Raw genomic sequence first — 18445 nt, forward strand, 5'->3', positions numbered from 1 at the left:
CCAAATAAAACTCTGTAGGCGCTGATTTCTTTTAGAGATGTCCCGATCCGATCACGTGATCGGCGATCGGAGCCGATCACGTGATTTTCAAAAGATCGGAATCGAGGGGGAAAAATCGGGGATCGGAATGTTTTTTTTTTTTTTTTTTTTAATAATAATTTTTTTTTCTTATTTTATTTAATGTTACAAAACAACAATGACCATGTTCACATCTTAAAGTCATCCTGAGGCCTTAGTTTTGGTTTAAAATGACACAACATCATGTATGTGTTGCTTCTTTTGGGCTTGTTTTCATAGACCTGGTTGCTTATTTCTCTCAAATCTGGCAACAGAGTGGGCGCAGTGTCTAATAGTAGCAGTAAGCTAACGAGAGGCTACGTTCAGCTGGTGCCTCGGGACAGAGAAAATGTCAGGAGTTTGGAAGTATTATAAAATTGAAAGCGAAGGCAGTGTAACAGCCAGATGCAATGTTTGCAAGGCGGAGGTTCTGCGTGGTGGAAAGAACAGAGCTACGTTCAACACGACCAATCTAATACGCCACCTGAGAAACAAACACCAACAACAACACGACGAGTACACAGCGGCCACTCACGTAACGGCACTGAAACAACCAACACTTTCAGAGACTTTTAAAAGGAAAGAGAAACTGCCCCAGAACAGTGAAAAGGCCAAAAAGATAACAGCCAAGATAGCTGAATTCATCGCGTTGGATGACCAGCCGTTATCTGTGGTGGAGAACGTGGGGTTTAAGGGACAACTTGAATGTTTTTCTCCTTTTTTTTTTCTCTTAATGCATTGCATAAAGATCGGATCGGGAAAAATCGGTATCGGCAGATTGTCAAAATCAAATGATCGGAATCGGATCGGGAGCAAAAAAAGGTGATCGGGACATCCCTAATTTCTTTGCATTCCTTTGGCTGATTTATTTACTTCTTCCATAAAATTAAACAAACAAATATACAAAAATGATGGGGGGTGCTAGTGGAGCACGCTCATGAACTGTTCGCCGGAGCGCATAAAGCAGACCCTTCACGTGATAGCAGAGCAAACGGGTACAGGAGGGGTAGAGCGAGGAATCATTGTCCACTAGTTAATCGATCGCAGATGGCGTCGTGCTCGCGGACGAATACAAAAGATTAAACCTAAATGGGTCGCGAAATATACTTTGGCGGACGTTAATATACCAGGGCGGCCCGCCCAAGTAAAGTCTATGTGTGGGAAACCCTGATTATCCTCTCCAGAATGGAAGCAGTCATCACATACAGAGCATCAACTAGTTCCTGAACAGTGTCCTTCACATGCTGATATCCAAGAGAGGGAGTTACACAGTCACAAGATGGAGGAATAGAAAGCAGTATTCAATGTTTACTTCAGATTGGCTCCACGTCAGAAATGAGCATGCTTGCTAGGGCTGCACGATATATTGTGTTGTGACGATAATCACGTTATGCGCATGCGCGATATTCACATCATGACGTGCAATTATTATTTTAATTTTTTTAGGACGTGCGATATTAAGTAGGCAAATTAACTCAAACACGTCATGTTACAATTCTTTTGCTGCTTGCTACAAAAGTGAAAGGTACTTGAGTGAGTGACATGCAGGCTCTGCATGCACAGCAAACCACCAATCACAATCATTCTTGATCAGATCACAGCAGGATAACCGAGCTAGCTCATCTTGTTGCTCTGACAACTTAAGATCCAGAAGTCCGTGACTAAAATCCTTCATCCGGTTAAATATCGTAAAGAAAATACCAATTGTATAGCATTAAAGTTCAAGAAAGGATGGTTTGCGGACAAAAAAAAAATGTATTTTCTTCAATTCCTGTATTTTTTCATATCGCAGGGGAAAGAAATATCGCAATGTCAGTTTTTTCCAATATCGTGCAGCCCTAATGCTTGTCATATGTCTATCTCCATAGAGGCTGAATCATCATGTTAATCACATAGCTATCATATGCCTAAAACAGTCCTGATGCTCTTCTAGGTAATCATACATCCTGTCATGTACACAGCTACAGTTGGGATACCTTTGTTATCATGTGGACTCTGATATTGGAAGAGGGCATTCAGTATTTTCCCAACAATTATCAACACAAAAAATTGATCTAAGAGAGGGTATCATCAACGCTTACCAGACAGCACACTGTAACATACACCTGAAGTATATCCGTGTAAGTTAACATTGACGGTATCATCCAAAGAGATCTTTCAACGTATTTTCAGGGATTAAAAACAGCCAGCAGCTCGTCCGACACATGGATCAAACCCCACCTGTGATAAAGTCCTGACACCTGGCCCTGCAGTATCTCCCCCTGTGTGTCAGCCTCAGTGAATGAACGGTTCAGTCTGAGCAACACATCACAGACCACCACCCGGCTGTAAACATTCGCCTGTTTCCCCCACGGTGGGAAAGCAGCTGATCCCTGCCAAATGTGGGCCAGGCCACCCCGAGCAGACGGAGACTTCCTGCTCCTCTGAGCGTCACCGAAACCCAACGCTCAGCTGCTCTGGGACCCTCATTAACTCTGAGGGTGACTCAAGTTCAGCCCAATGACATCAGGAGGAGGCTGAGAGGCAGAGATATGACTGCTGGGGAGGCTTGATGGTCACACAGACTGAAACATTACAGATCTGCTCCAGACAGAAGTGACACTGAGCAGAGAGTCTATAGCAGCTCAGTGAGTGGAATTGTGCAGACATATTTAGTAACTGAGGTCTCAAACTAATAAGAAATGATGCAGCCTTGCTAGGAAACACAACGATTAACTAAGTCGCAGGTTTTATTTCACGATAAACTTGAAACATGCAAGTGGGCATTTTAGATTTTTTCGCATCAGAGCTGGTTATCTTCGGCCATGACGACAGGTACAGATATATTTGAAAACTAATATTTTCTTCTACATTTTGGACTCTCACCAAAATGCAAATACAGCTTAAAGTCAAGCATTTTGTAAACAATAAAGTCCCCACATAAGAGTATGCATGCCCATTGTTGATCTGTGTACGAGCTCCATAAACATCAACAGCAAAAACAGCAGAGCAGCAACATACCATATCATTCCACTGCAGCCCCTTTGGCCGTGTACCAAAATGCTGTTAAACAAAGGGAAAACAACTCTAATTAAATATATAATTAGATACTAGTGTTGGTTTTATAAAGCAGTGGTTGAATGTGCGTTTAGTATTGCACTTAGGTTCAAATTAGAGCTACTTTACTTGAGTAACAGGAACCTATTGTCCTTTTTATTCTACTAGATTTATGTAACAGCTTTAATTACTTTTCTAAATAGGATTAATGCATTAATAAAAAAGCACAATAATTCAGGAAATATTATATTGTGTGCCAACAGTTCACACAAGAACAGCTAAATCAATTAATCAAGTAGTATATGCAAACTTTTAAAGTCAATTGTAATTTTATTTGAATATTGGAGTTATTTTGGGGGATTTTTCATAATTTAAATAAGACTTTTGCTTGCAACAGTGTAGGGCTGCTCAATTAATCGTATTTTAATCACAATTACGATTTTGGCTTGCAACGATTATGAAAACAACATAATCGAAATAAAACGATTTTTTTTATTTTCTTTTATTGGTTTTTCAGTTGAATTATACTTAAAGTTCAGGGTAATCAACTGTTAAAAAAAAAAAAATTCAATAAATGGATGTTTTCAAAGTAAATGAATAAACGTTTTTAATAATCGTGATATCAATTATTGACCCAAATAATCGAGATTATGATTTTTGCCATAATCGAGCAGCCCTATAACAGTGTGGTATTGTTCTTTGCATAAATAAAAGGATCTCAATACTTCATCCACCTCTGATTTTAAGTTACTACAGCCAAAAAGAAAACAAGATCTGAAAGTTGGAATCATAAGTTGTTGCATTCTCATGTAGACGGAGATATTCTTTATTGTTGACAGTATTTATTCATTATAAACAAAGGAGAACAACATCCAGTCGCAGAGAAGACCTGAGACTTAAAGTGGCTATATTTAACGATCTTTATAACAGAGGATCATTTCCTGTTACAAAACAAACAGTGGACTTTAAATGACTCTCCCATTATGCACCAGAGACAAACTAAACTCGCATATTTAATTGCTGTTTAACAATTTCCTGAGTGCTCTCATTAATTATGGACTGAGGTGAACTCCAACACACCGAGTCAGTGTCGAAGGTTTACTCTCTGCAACACAAAACCTCCAGGAGCCACAGGAGTATACGCTCCAGCAGTTTCACCTATTGAATAAATAAAAATAATAAAACTCCGGAGCTCAGGAGGTGATTTCAGGGTTTTTATCAGGTCAGGAGCAGCTTGCCAGTGCGGAGCAGAAGGAGTGTGTCGAGGGAGAGCAGCTCAAAGAACCACATTTATTAAAACACACACTCCAACTCTGAGTCACTGGTTCTCTGAGGACGAGAGCAGAAAACACACTGACCCTGTACACACACACACTGAAATCACACCATATCCAAAAAAGAAAAGAGTAAAAAGTAGGGATGTCCCGATCCGATCACGTGATCGGGGATCGGAGCCGATCACGTGATTTTCACGTGATCGGGGATCGGGAGAAAAAAATCGGGGATCGGAATTCCTTTTTTTTTTTTTTTTATAAAATATTTTTATACATTTTATTTAATGTTACAAAACAAAAATGACCATGTTCACGTCTTAAAGTCATCCTGAGGCCTTAGTTTTGGGTTAAAATTACACAACATCATGTATGTGTTGCTTCTTTTGGGCTTGTTTTCATAGACCTGGTTGCTTATTTCTCTCAAATCTGGCAACAGTGGGCGCAGTGTCTAATAGTAGCAGTAAGCTAACAAGAGGCTACGTTCAGCTGGTGACTCGGGAGTCGGGACAGAGAAAATGTCAGGAGTTTGGAAGTATTATAAAATTGAAAGCGAAGGCAGTGTAACAGCCAGATGCAATGTTTGCAAGGCGGAGGTTCCGCGTGGTGGAAAGAACAGAGCTACGTTCAACACGACCAATCTAATACAAACACCACCAACAACAACACGACGAGTACACAGCGGCCACTCAGGTAACGGCACTGAAACAACCGACACTTTCAGAGACTTTTAAAAGGAAAGAGAAACTGCCCCAGAACAGCCAAGATAGCTGAATTCATCGCGTTGGATGAACAGCCGTTATCTGTTACCTTTTTTTTCCTCTTAATGCATTGCATAAAGATCGGATCGGGAAAAATCGGTATCGGCAGATTGTCAAAATCAAATGATCGGAATCGGATCGGGAGCAAAAAAAGGTGATCGGGACATCCCTAGTAAAAAGGTACACAAATGCAAAAGCCACTTGGTTGCTGCTTCACCTTGCAGCTCATCACAATAGAGAGGTGCAGGAATGAGTCCTAAAACCAGGATTGAGTCAGCATTTCACCACTTCTAGGTTCACTCGTCTCCCAAGTCAATGGTTTTCTGAATGTGTTATTGGTTAGATACTGACATAAGGTCTGTGGTTAACACAAGCTGAAGAAATGTTGTACAACGACATAAGATATGTCAAAAAGGTGACGCTAAGTACAACCAAGAGCTTAAAAAGAATTTACATACAACTCAAATATCTACAATTAACTGCCATGAACTGACAACACACGGTGATAAAGTACAGGTTGTCAATCACAACGTAGCCCTGCCTTTAAGCATTCCCTCCATTGTTGTCTATTTTACTCAACTTGGGACCAAAACTGCCAAAATAACAACAAACATGTGATGAAGAAGACTTGAAACTAGCAATTGAGATTATAAACTCATCATGAACATGTTAGCAACGGTCATAAATCAAGTGAGAAGTAGGGACGTTATCTCATATACTTCTATTCAATCTGTTGTAAATAGCATCTACTAGAAACGATTAAAGTATAGGTGCCTTCAGACATGGAGGTTTTCACTTTTCTATTCAGAGCAAATAGGCTCTGATTGACATAATGTGCCCAATCAGTCCAAGAGCCAAAAAAGTAGACATACACATAAGACTTGATGGTGAAGAAAGTCGAACATTTGGCAGATAGAACCACAGATATTAGTTGGTAGAGACCAAACCAGAGCTAAAAGTTGAGTAAATATTTGATCTATTATCAGGTCTCCAATATCGTGTCTGTTGCATGTAAAGTTGGCATCTGTTTGCTATTTCTAAACGGTTGAACATGGTGCGTTCAATGTCAGTGAAGTGTAGATTAAGATGTCTTTGCAGATAGTAGATCAAAATAGTTGTAATACAATAATATTACAACTGCATGTGGATCTCTAAGTAGCAGGACATGCAACTTATAACTCTGACAGTGTTTGTGCTTTGTTGAAGTTACTATAAATCTAGACCAGAATGAACTGTTAAACTCAAGATTATGATTTCCTTTTCATCTCGTTTCATCTGCTTCCTCATCAGAAGAGGCTTAAAATATTCAGTTTTTCAGAAGAACTGGAGGAGGTACAATGATACACACTGCCTGTGCGGAAGAGATATGTTTTTTTATCCATGAATCCCCGCAAATCACCCGTCTTATCTCCTCACCCCTGGGTGGAAAACACAGATCTGAAAAGGATATATTTCCACACAGGCTGGGGGAGTTTCCTCTGCAGTAGGAATCAGAGTAATCCTCCCAGAGGGCAGCGGGAGATGGAGCTCCTTTCCCCCGCAGATAAGAAGAAGCTGACACAGGCTCGATAACACACACATCACCACTGTACACACAGGGAAACAGGACAGCTGTTCATTAGCCGCAGAATAAACAACATCATGATGAGCAGTAAATAGGGATGTTCGTGTATTCTGGTCCGAGCTGTCACAGTACAGTTGCATGCATAAAACACGTGATGTAGATTGATGCACGAAACTTCTATCTGTACGTCGTTAACTGAGGTAAACAAAACAAGCTGACTGGCATGAGTCAAAAGGATTATTGAGGGCGCACATTAGTTAGAAAAAGGCCCGCGGGGTCCCGTTAAGGTTCATTCTGAAAATCAGCAACGGAGAGAGGGTTGTGTAAAAGAAAAATTGAAATGATAGAGAGGTATACGATAGTACAAAGGTTGTTTGAACCCAACTTGTTCTTTAATAACTTAACATGGGACGGAGTGGTGCAGTGGGCTGTGCGTTGATCATCAGATCAAGGGTGGCGTTGGGGAACTCCAGTTCGAACTCCGCCCCCGCCGCCACTGCGTCAGGCCGTTGTGTCCTTGGGCAAGACACTTCACCCGAATTTGCTCCTGTGGGTACTGTCCACAGTACATAACCGTTACATGTATGATATGTGTGTAATGTGTACTTGTAAAGCGCCTTGATGACTTCGAGGTGTGAAGATGGGCGGAGTGGCGCAGTGGGCTGTGTGTTGATCATTAGATCAAGGGGGTGTTGGGGAACTCCAGTTCGAACTCCGCCCCCGCCGCCGTTGTGTCCTTGGGCAAGACACTTCACCTGAATTTGCTCCTGTGGGTATTGTCCACATTACATGACCGTTAGATGTATGATATGTGTGTAATGTGTATTTGTAAAGCGCTTTGAGCATCTGGAAAAGCGCCATAATAAATGTAAGGAATTATTATTATTATTAATTAACAGAGGGGAACTATGGCCACAAGACCTGAAATACAAAGTGGTATGTAAATGGAAACAGATCTTGTCCAGTCTTGTCTATTCAGCCCTCTTTTGACACACTTTTAACAAACTTTTGGGGGAATTTTCTTTGCCGGACATTATGATCGGAGAGATTTATCTAAGTCGGACTTCCAGAGATTTTCCTGGTTAAAGTCTGGTAAACACTAGCTAACGGAAACACTGGTATCGGCACTGCTTTACCTCTGGTGGTATGTAAATGGGAACACGCTAACATGCTAACGCACATTTGACAGCAGCAGATAACAGATTAGTCTCTTACTTTTAGTCAGAGCATTTGATTTATTCATTGCTGTCGACAAGTAAAGGTTATATTAAACAAAAACTGCTGTAAAGAATGTGCCTACCCTTACTTTAACTGCACTGGGAGGTAAAAACTCAAAGGTAAAGTTCTCCTTGATAGTGATGTACACTTTAGTGCTTGTAGAAGCAGATTTCTTTAAATTAGCTCCTGGAAACTGAGAGCCTGTAGAGATGCTGACTGCAGTGACCGGTTTTATTGGATTAAGATAGTTAGAGGTTTTAATGAGCTCCTATGGAGGTGACAGCTCGATAAAAAAAAAATGTCTACTAAAATTAAATCTCGCTTTTCTGCTGAGAAGCTGTCCGATAAGAGGAGTGAATCAGCAGCTCTGTAATTACTGGGAAGAGAAGAAGATAACTTAATAATGCCATTAAAGGAACAGAGGTATTTTGTATTAAACACCTTTCAGTAATGTTAGATATCAGGAAAGTATTGCAGGGTAAAGATAGGCACGTCATTAAAATCTGAAACTTCAGCTGATACAGCTGTGCATTGTCAAATATGAGACGTGGCTAAACATCCTTGATTTAGGGGATTACCTGAACTTTAACGTCTCAAACGATAGGAATAACATTCATTTGAACACCAATTACATCATTGTTACAGTTACAGTATGTCAATGAGATCCCTGCAGATGTTGCCAGGAAGAGGATGGAGAGTGTGTGCTCTTGTTATGAAAAGCTACAAAAAATGTCATTTATAATTCCATACATAGCCTATGTAGGAATAAACGTACTGTACAAAGTAATTCAAGTCATTATATAACATCGGGACGATTAAATGAAAATAAGATCAAGAAGAGCGCAGTGACAACAAAGTCATGTGCCATAAGTCACAATGGTTACTTGTTGACTAATCATTTACGTGTAATAATTAATGGTATATATGTTATTAATTGATGTCAATTTTTTTCTTTTGTTTGTTTGATTTGTTGATTGTTATTAAATTGATTTTATTTTGTTTGATTCACTTGTTAAAAAATATAATTTCTCAAAATGCTATGAGAATACCAGCATGGCAGACACACACACATACATAGGGGAATCTCACAGTCATAAACTGTATGTGATACTGATAACTGCCGCACAAACAAGCGGTAGCAGATCAGAAAGAAAGACAAGCTCCTCAACATGCGATGAAATCTACAAAAACATTGGATTCACAGATGGCCAACAGTGAAGGGAAATTGATCTCCGTCAAAAGCTGTTCGTTTTGTTCTACAATGCCTCAGTGTCAGAAATCAAGTGAGCCTTAGAAGTTAATTAATCCCATCCTGCCAAACCTCAGCCAATCAGGACGTAGCGAGACAGGGGGGGAACAAACACGTCCGACATGAGAGTGACAGCCGTGATTAGACGCTGCCTCTCTGACAAAGTGAGTGTCAGAACCACAAACTGTACTCTGCCATGCTCAGCCGACGCGTTCGCCAAGAAACATGATTTCCCTCCACATTAGCATAATCTTTGTCCTCCTCTCTTTCTGTGGGGATGAGAGGGAGCTAGGCTCAACAGAAGCAGAAAGAAAACAACTCCCAGAATAGATGTAGAGAGGATTTTCCCACACTGGAGTGTTTCTGTGTGAAGAATCAGCAGCTGACGGACATGCTGCTGCTCCTCATTTACAAACTCACTGGGCTGACACCACTACTAAAAGAGGGGTGCAGGAATGAGTCCTGAAACCTCAAAATGTGTCAGTATTTCAACCATTTAAGTCAATGTTGTTTATTGTTAAAATCCCACTGGTGAATGTCTGAAGCTTTTAAGTTAGCAGTTGCTAACAAGCATCTAAAGCAGGGGTCACCAACCTTTTTTAGGGTGAGGGCTACTTTTAAAAAATAAAACAAGTCGGGGGCTACTTTTACTCCTCTTTTTCTTTCTTTTTTGCAGTGTATATATTTAGCACATTTTAACATTATGATATGCTGACCTTTAACCTTTGTGTGCTGTTTGGGTCTGTGGGACCCGTTTGCAGTGTTTACTAAAAGAACATACATGCAATTTAATTATTTTAACCTGCTTTATTTGGGGGTGGACGGGCCTCACCTCCTCTAGGGGGGTCCTCACCTCCTCTAGGGGGGTCCTCACCTCCTCTAGGGGGGTCGGGGGGCATGCACCCCCGTGAAGATTATTTGTAAATGTTGAAGTGAAATGCATCAATCTGGAGCACTTTGAGCACAACATGAATTGATGTAAACAGCTCTCAACACTCAGATGAAAGAGAGATGTATACTTTTCAATAATCCAAACATCTTTAGAATATGATCACAACCAATAACAAATCATTTAAACTGGTTTATTCTTATCTTACCTAGTTAGCATTCTTTCTTTTGATGTATGCTTATTTTACTAATCACTCCCCTTTCAAACTGTTTTTTGTTTTTTTTACTGTCCTATACACATTGGAATGATTTCTTACTTTATCTATATTAAATAGATAAAGGTATGCTCTCCCTAGCGCTCTCTCTCTCTCTCCCTCCCTCCCTCCCTCCCCCCCTAGCTCTCTCGCTCGCTCTCTCTCTCTGTATCGCTCGCTCACAGAGGCTGTGTGCTCCTCCGTGGCGATCGACGGCTTGCGTTAAAAAATAATAATAAACATATTTGTAAAGTGGGGGGACACAAACGGGATTTCGAAAAGAGCGGGGGACATTTCCCCCCTGTCCCAGGTGGAAATTACGCCATGCGTGTGTGTGCGTCAAGTGCAATAAATATATATGCAAGTTGCAACACGCAGAGTAACACTCTGCCTCCCATGTGCTGTATAGGCTGGCATGATAGGCTGCTCAATGGGGCTGATGTGTTGTGTAGAATCTGCCAGAAGGAAAATCAGCGGGGAGGTGCCACATTGCTTTTCTTCCAGACTGCAACGCTGGTCCCGCAAATCAAGCAAGAACGTGATTGGTCGATATTCATTGTGGGGGTGGGGGGAGGAGGGGTGTTAGATAGAAATAGAGTTGTAGTAAGTAGATAGAGTTCGCTATGATTTAGGTTTCGTTTATGCATAGGGTAGATTCTTTTAATTACATTTCCTTTTTTGTTTTGTGTATTTCATACATTTTGGATTTGCTTGGCGAGCTATTTTTAGAACATGCCCCGCGGGCGACTCACGTTGCCCCTGCGGGCGACCAAGTGCCCGCGGGCACCATGTTGGCTACCCCTGATCTAAATGAATCGACTAATCGTCATCACACTGAACATTAGCCACCTTTAGCTTAGCGGTGGTGACGTGAAGTCATGTGACCGTGCTGTAGTTCCTTTATATTCCAACATTAGCCACCTTTAGCTTAGCAATGGTGACGTGAAGTCATGTGACCGTGCTGTAGTTCCTTTATATTCCAACATTAGCCACCTTTAGCTTAGCAATGGTGACGTGAAGTCATGTGACCGTGCTTTAGTTCCTTTATAGCTCAACATTAGCCTCCTTTAGCTTAGCGGTGGTGACGTGAAGTCATGTGACCGTGCTGTAGTTCCTTTATATTCCAACATTAGCCACCTTTAGCTTAGCAATGGTGACGTGAAGTCATGTGACCGTGCTTTAGTTCCTTTATAGCTCAACATTAGCCACCTTTAGCTTAGCGGTGGTGACGTGAAGTCATGTGGCCGTGCTGTAGTTCCTTTATAGCCCAACATTAGCCACCTTTAGCTTAGCGGTGGTGACGTGAAGTCATGTGACCGACTGTAGTTCCTTTATAACCTAACATTCATAATGCTAAAATCTAATAGCATTTTATTGAGGCATGATGCTAACTTCAAGGTCGGCCCAGAAAAAAAAGTAATGACTGCAGCACTCTATACTTCATATATAATTTGGATTTTTAAGTCCTAATGATTTGAGGGAAATATGTCATTAACATTTTTACGGACAAATAATCAGAATACTTTATTTCTTTCGGTAGCAAATCAGGTTTTGTGATAGTTCCCTTGATTTAGAATGACAATAGAAATACAGTGTAGCAGGTATCACTACAGAGCCTACAACAGTCGTCTGAGTCATATTTCATATTTCTTTGACTGAGTTGTATGCAGAACAGACACAGAAAACACTTTGTGGACTCAGTCTGCTCTTTCAAGCCTCGAATCAGCAAGAAACTTTTCATGTGGAAAAGGATGAAAAAGGGGGCAGGTGGTCTTTGTAATGCAGCAGCCAGCAGGAGGAGAGGAGAAAATAACCAGGGAGCCTTAGACAGATGAAAGTCCAGCGTCCTGAACCCCTCATACAGCCGTCCAGCAGGAGGTCGCAGGGTCATGAATCCACTGATCCATCCCACAGCGAGCGGCCGCACATTCAAAAGCAGGAGAGCACTTTCAACTCTCAGAGAGGAGGGGGAGGGCAGGCAGGGGTGGAAGAAGCACTCAGAGCCTTTACTTTGGTAAGAAATAGCTATATAGGTGCAGGAATGAGTCGTAAAACCGTGAAATGAGTTAGCATTTAACCACAGGTTTCGGGGTTAACTCGTCTCAAAGTCAGTGTTTTCTTTTTAAGTGTTTTTGGTTGTTACCCTGAAATAAGGTCTGCGGGTAACACGAGCTGAAGAGATTTTAAAGATTTCTTTGTTTGCTACAGAGATTATTTTCTTCAATATTAGAAAATCACATGGAGGTTTCCCATTGGCCTTTTGTGAAGGAACGCCTTACGATGGTAACTTTTGAGTCGGCCAACTAAAATGCGTCATATTATAGCAACGATTGAAGAATCCCAATTGAGGCACAGCAAGTGAGTCCATTATTTTACTACGGCAGTATCTTCCTAGGAAACTAGGTTAGAGACGATTGGTAAGCTCTCAAAACGTGTACAACAAGTTGACCTGCTGCGCTTATTAATCACTGCAAAGTGAAGAAACTAAATAACGGGTCATTTTCAATCAATCCCATGCTGAGCTAAATCAGCTGCTGACGCAAGACTGATATAATCAATGCAACTGTGACAGTTTAATGAATCACATCACTTAGTAAATGTGTCCCCTGCTGTGGTCTGTAGCACTGCTCATACTCCCTGTAGCTTCAACTACATTTGATAAAAGTGTAAATATAGCCTCTGGTTCTTGCACTTCTGTCATGAAGCAAGAGATTGTGCAAGGAATTTTAGGCAAACATTTAGTCGCACATTAATACAGACTATAAAAGCAATGTTGTATAATAAAACTGTGTGATATATATACATACATGTATTCTTTACAAATAATGAATGTTATTTATGGCAGCTACGTCAACCTACCTTTATAATGCTGCTACTTATTTTTTACTATGGATCTTTATTGATTTGACTATTATAGTATTGTGTGTTTGCCTTTTTATTAAATAATGTTTGTCAACTCATTTTATTTTGTCTTTTAAAGTACTTTCTCTTTGCTGTAGCACTCGCTGTGGCCAATTAAGGATTGGATTCAGATTGGGCGACGAAGTGGTATATTATTGGCTGCGGTCGAGTTTAGATTATCACAGACCGGCTCACTGCATACTGTCAGGTTGCAGCCTCTAAAAATCAAAGAAATCCACAGAGCCCGGGTTCAATTTTCATCTGTTCGGCCTTCACATCAACGAGGGAAATATAATCTGATGATTTTACAGAATATTCTGATTGCTTCGACTCACAAATTAATTGACGAGTGTCCCAGCGCTCAAAACTGCAAGCGTCTCTGCACATGGACTTGATTCAGATTACTTTTCACAACCATTTCTATACCATTTGTTGGGGTACCGGTAACATGCCAGGAAATGTAGAAGTGCATCAGCAAAAGGCTAGAAATAAAGCTTCTACTAGCAGGTTTTAGGCAATGTAGGTTTAAAAGTGAATTTGAGTCTCTTTGGCAAGTGTTTAATGATAAAGAAATTGCATACAATTTCTGTAAGAACCGCTGAGAGCTGTGTTTGTCTGTGCTTTGCTCAAGGGCACCACGGCAGGGCCCAGGAGGTGAACTGGGACCTCTCCAAGTAGCAGTCCACACTCCATGTTTAGGTCTGTTCGGGGACTTGAAGTCCAAGCCCCTACTGACTGAGCCACTGCCGGACAAGTATAACAACATGGGAGAACTACTAATATCTTAACAAACATTTTTGTTTTAATCTGTTTACAAGAAGATAGCTGATGTGTTGCTTAAAAGAGGAACATTCTGATACAGGATAATGGATGTTACCTCATGCTGTTGTACTTGTGAAAGACGTTTTTTTTTTTTTAAACGTTTAGTTCAGAGCAATTGATCCATGTTTCCTATATTGCAAAAGGTGACTGCCCTTTATTAAATCATCCATGCCAAGAAATATAACAGCAGGTTTCCATCTTATGGGATAAATGGTAGAGATGGGAATTATAAGAGTTGGTCTAATGAGAATTAAAATACTGTTCACTAACAATATCCCACAATATCCATTAACTATGGTTGAAATGGCATCCGTTTGTTTTCTTTTGAGGCACTTGTATCAGTCAGTTACAGGTTGGATAGATCAAAGTGAAGTTTTACAGTTCATACACTCGTAATTACGATTACTCCAATAGGACAGGAATGATGCAGACACCCACACTGCAAATACATGCTATACAACGGCTCAATAGGAGAAAAATGTCATTTTGTGCAGCAGTCACTTCTATTAAATACATGCAGTCACTTCCTTTGAGAAAATAAACTAGTGTGCGACGCAATTTCCAATCATTTGCTCTAAAATAAACACAGTAAAACAGCAAAAATCAATTTTCTGAGTCATTAGGCCCCGCACTGTCATCCCTCCATTGGATTAACCAAGCAGCACCTCAATAAAACGTCAGCCGTAAAAACAGAGAGCTGTTTTCTAACACAATCACAGCCTATTTCAACAGAGGACTCGGAAGACATAAGAGGGAAATAAGCTTTAAAGTGGGCCATTAAGGGCGAGACGACTGAATTCACCGGTGATGACTTCTCCTACTCCTGCTGCTCGAGGACCGTTTACTTTTATAGGAATTAAGATAAAACTGTCAACCGGAGAGAATCACAATGTGGTTAATAAGCTCTAGTTTGTACATGCCAAGCAACCAATGATAGAGAGGTCACAGGTTAAAAAGGTCACAAAGACAACATCAGTGAGTCACTGGCCGTTTCTCAATGTCGAGAATACCTGCTGCAGAGCCACTATTTCAAGTATACTACGTCATCGAGTGGCGCCGAAGGACTGTTTAAATGCATGTTAAATGCCCAGCATTCGGCGCCACTCGATGACGTAGTATACTTGAAATAGCGGCTCTGCAGCAGGTATACTCGACATTGAGAAACGGCCAGTGCCTCTCATTTTATAACCCAACAAGGACACTCAGATACTCCAATGCCTGTCTTTTAAAAGTACCTAAAGTACCTTGGATATTAGAACAGCAAACTCCCTTGGAATTTTTTTTACGTAATTTAACGACCTATCTTTTTAATTTGGCTTTTATTTGGGGTAATTGTAGTGGTATCACTGTTCATGGTTTTAAAAGGTATTCTGATTATCGGTTTTGTTCTTTTAAAGGTAGGGTATGTAAGTTTGAGAAACCGGCTCGAGATCGCTGGAATTTGAAAATACACGACCGGAGAAAATCTGCCACTTCCTTACAGAGCCCCTCCTCCAACACACACGAACGCGCACATGACCAATGAGGGCACGAGATAAGTTTGTGCACAGATGGAAGGCTGACAGGCAGGTAGGCCATCCAGTTATTTTAGCCGGGCCGGCTAAAATGATTGGTCGTGCTTTTTACAGTACTACGGCTTCCACAGATGACATTTTTTTATGGATTTGTTGTCAAAGTACTTAAGATATTCATTGCTATCGGGATGTTAAGAGCATTCCATGGAATATAACAAAAAGTGTATCTCGAGCCGGTTTCTCAAACTTACATACCCAACCTTTAACTTTTTTTAAATTATGTTTCTTACTTTATTTTTATTCATTTTAGGTTTTGTGTATCTTATCTTGCTCTGCAAAGCACCTTGTGATGCATCTTGCATGTAAGGTGGTATACAAATCAGAGTTTCCGTTAGCCGGTAATTACCGGACTTTGACCGGTAAAATATGCTGAAGACCGGCAAATCTAAATCTCTCCGGTCAAAATGTCCGGTCAAAATATGTGCGCCACTTATGTGACAGACAAGAATAGTATGTGACAGACAAGAATAGTCAATTCTAATGTCTAACATTTAATGTGGAGAAAGAGATGTCCTGTATGGGTTGATTGTGCGTTGATCTGTCGGTAATGCCTCGGGGTTCCGGTGGGCATGTAAACAAATGCATAATGCTGCGCTATACTTTGTGGCCTCACCCGGTTGCATAGCGACGCTTATTGTTTAGGTGTCTTTTAATAAGCAGGTAGTCATATCATTAGCTAGAAGAACTAGCTAGATCTGATCGATATGGACATAAATGCGAGTGAAGTCTAATCTGACGGGAGAGAGAGATCAGCTGCTGCTGATGAGTCGCAGCTCTGCATGATCACCTGCAGCGGTGAGCGGAGCAAAACACACACTTCAGGTTAGAAAATCACACTTAGCTATTTTAATTACCTCTCAAACTACATAAACTAGTTATAGATATGTTTATTTTTACTGTCGGGGGTCACTTATTACTGGATCAGCGAGCTGCATGATACTGACAATAATGTAGTTAATCTACTATAATTTGTTTGTTTATTATCAAATCATATACATTTGTTTTAAAGCTCAATTAATTACAAAGAAGAACTTTGACCGGCACTTTTCTCATTTTGTCTGGAAGATTTAAACTTTAACGGACATGTTGATCGGCAAAAAAATATTCTAACGGAAATTCTGATACAAATAAAGTTATATTATTACACTGCTTACATTGAATCCCTGCATAGTAATTAATATCAAGTAGAGGTAGCTTTCAATAAATGACCTAAACCCAATAAATGTTAAATAACAGAATTTCTCACACGTATATATATCACTGGTTTAACCACCCAAAATGATATAAACATATTGTGGAAATTAGGCAAGTATACTTAGTAGACAATATCAACACTGCTAATGCACCTGTCACCCTTCACCCATGCACTCTAAATTACTTGATAATAAACAACTAAGCGAACAATAACATAAAAGGGACGACAAACAAACAGCTTATGTGGTATTTGGTATAATTAGTCCATGTCTAATCTGCTGCTACAACGAGTTAACTACTAACGTTAAAGCTAGTTAGCCTGTTAGCCAACTTTAGCAAACACTTCCACTGAGGGAAACTTAGCCGGCTTAAACAGGAATAAAATCTTTGTACACATGACAAGTACACACTTTAAACTGCTTATATAACAGTGTTAAAGTAAGCTAATGACCAAAGAAATCCGTAGCGACATGTTCTGTATAGTTTCACCTAAAGTCAAGCGGACTCCATTCATAAACCCATAGTTTTAAAGTTGTATTGATTCCTTTCAACAGTAAACAGCAATAACAATCAAATGTTAAGCTGGTTTGTGAAATAAGTGGCTCTTTTAGTGAATTCGGCTTACATAAAAACATTTTAAAGCACGTTATTTAATAATATTTTCAACTTTTCATTTGCAGTCAAGCGGTGGAGAGTGGCGTGATTTAGGAAGCAAGAAGACTCTGGGAAGCGATACTTCAAAACAAAAACACCAAATAGTGGTTTCATAAAGGGGTAAATGTTTATAAATTGCAAGCCGAATTGTAAAGGGTACATCAGGGACTTGAAAATGTATACAAGGAAACTATACTTGATGTATATTTGTGGATTTAAGTACTGCAACCCACAACACGAGGATTTTCACATTGGGTCTGGCTGCACACTCAAACTGTCCTTAAACAAGCTTCGACAAAATAATAAACAACATCAGGAATAATATAGGTAATTGAAGGAACAACGTGGTAAAATCCCCATCTTTAGTAGTCATTTTGAGGAAGAAACAACGGCTTTTCTTGGTGGAAATAAGAGAGGAAGACTTACGGTTGCAGCAGTTTGTTTTCCCTCGCTTGGTTTCGAATTGACAGGCTGCTGTAGTGCGCATGCGTGAAGGGAACACTGGCGTGACGGGTGTTTATCAATATGAAAACTATGGGGAAGATAACGCCATAATAAAAACGGAATAATAGAGAAATAAATAATAACAATAAACCAGAGAATATAAGATGAAGAGGAACACATACAAAAAATAAAAACACAAAATAAAATATGGTATAAAAACAGTATTTAATAAAGTGAGCACACATATTGAAAATGTAAAACTAAAATAATTACACATTTCAAGTATAAAAAGTGAAGTAGCAGCATTATACTTTACTGATTTATCAAGCCTTCATTTAACAAAACTACACACATGTAAAGTTCTTCTCCCCCATTTTTCATTCACAATTGAACTACTTTTAGTGCCGACACTTCAATTTATACTTCCATACCTAAAAACTATACAATTTACACCTAAACCAACTAACCCGGACTATGAGGAATTCCACTTGACCCTTCCAGTTAAATATAGTCACTTAAACCTCAACTTACATTACATTTTGTCTCTTTCCTGCACTG

The 18445-nt window shown here is 40.0% G+C and overlaps 1 protein-coding gene across 2 annotated transcripts in view; it reads right to left on the minus strand.

The window, feature by feature from the left end:
* The window catches only part of pot1 (protection of telomeres 1 homolog), a 95092-nt gene extending 77175 nt beyond the window's left edge, over positions 1 to 17917 (minus strand). For both annotated transcript variants that reach the window (XM_034126776.1, XM_034126775.1), the window contains exon 1: positions 17870 to 17917. The gene's annotated coding sequence lies outside the window, so the exon portion shown is untranslated. The remainder of the gene's footprint in view (positions 1 to 17869) is intronic.
* Between the last annotated feature and the right edge of the window lie 528 nt (positions 17918 to 18445).

This window comes from Trematomus bernacchii, unplaced genomic scaffold (genome assembly GCF_902827165.1).
Source record: "Trematomus bernacchii unplaced genomic scaffold, fTreBer1.1, whole genome shotgun sequence".
In the NCBI taxonomy this organism is placed as follows: domain Eukaryota; kingdom Metazoa; phylum Chordata; class Actinopteri; order Perciformes; family Nototheniidae; genus Trematomus; species Trematomus bernacchii.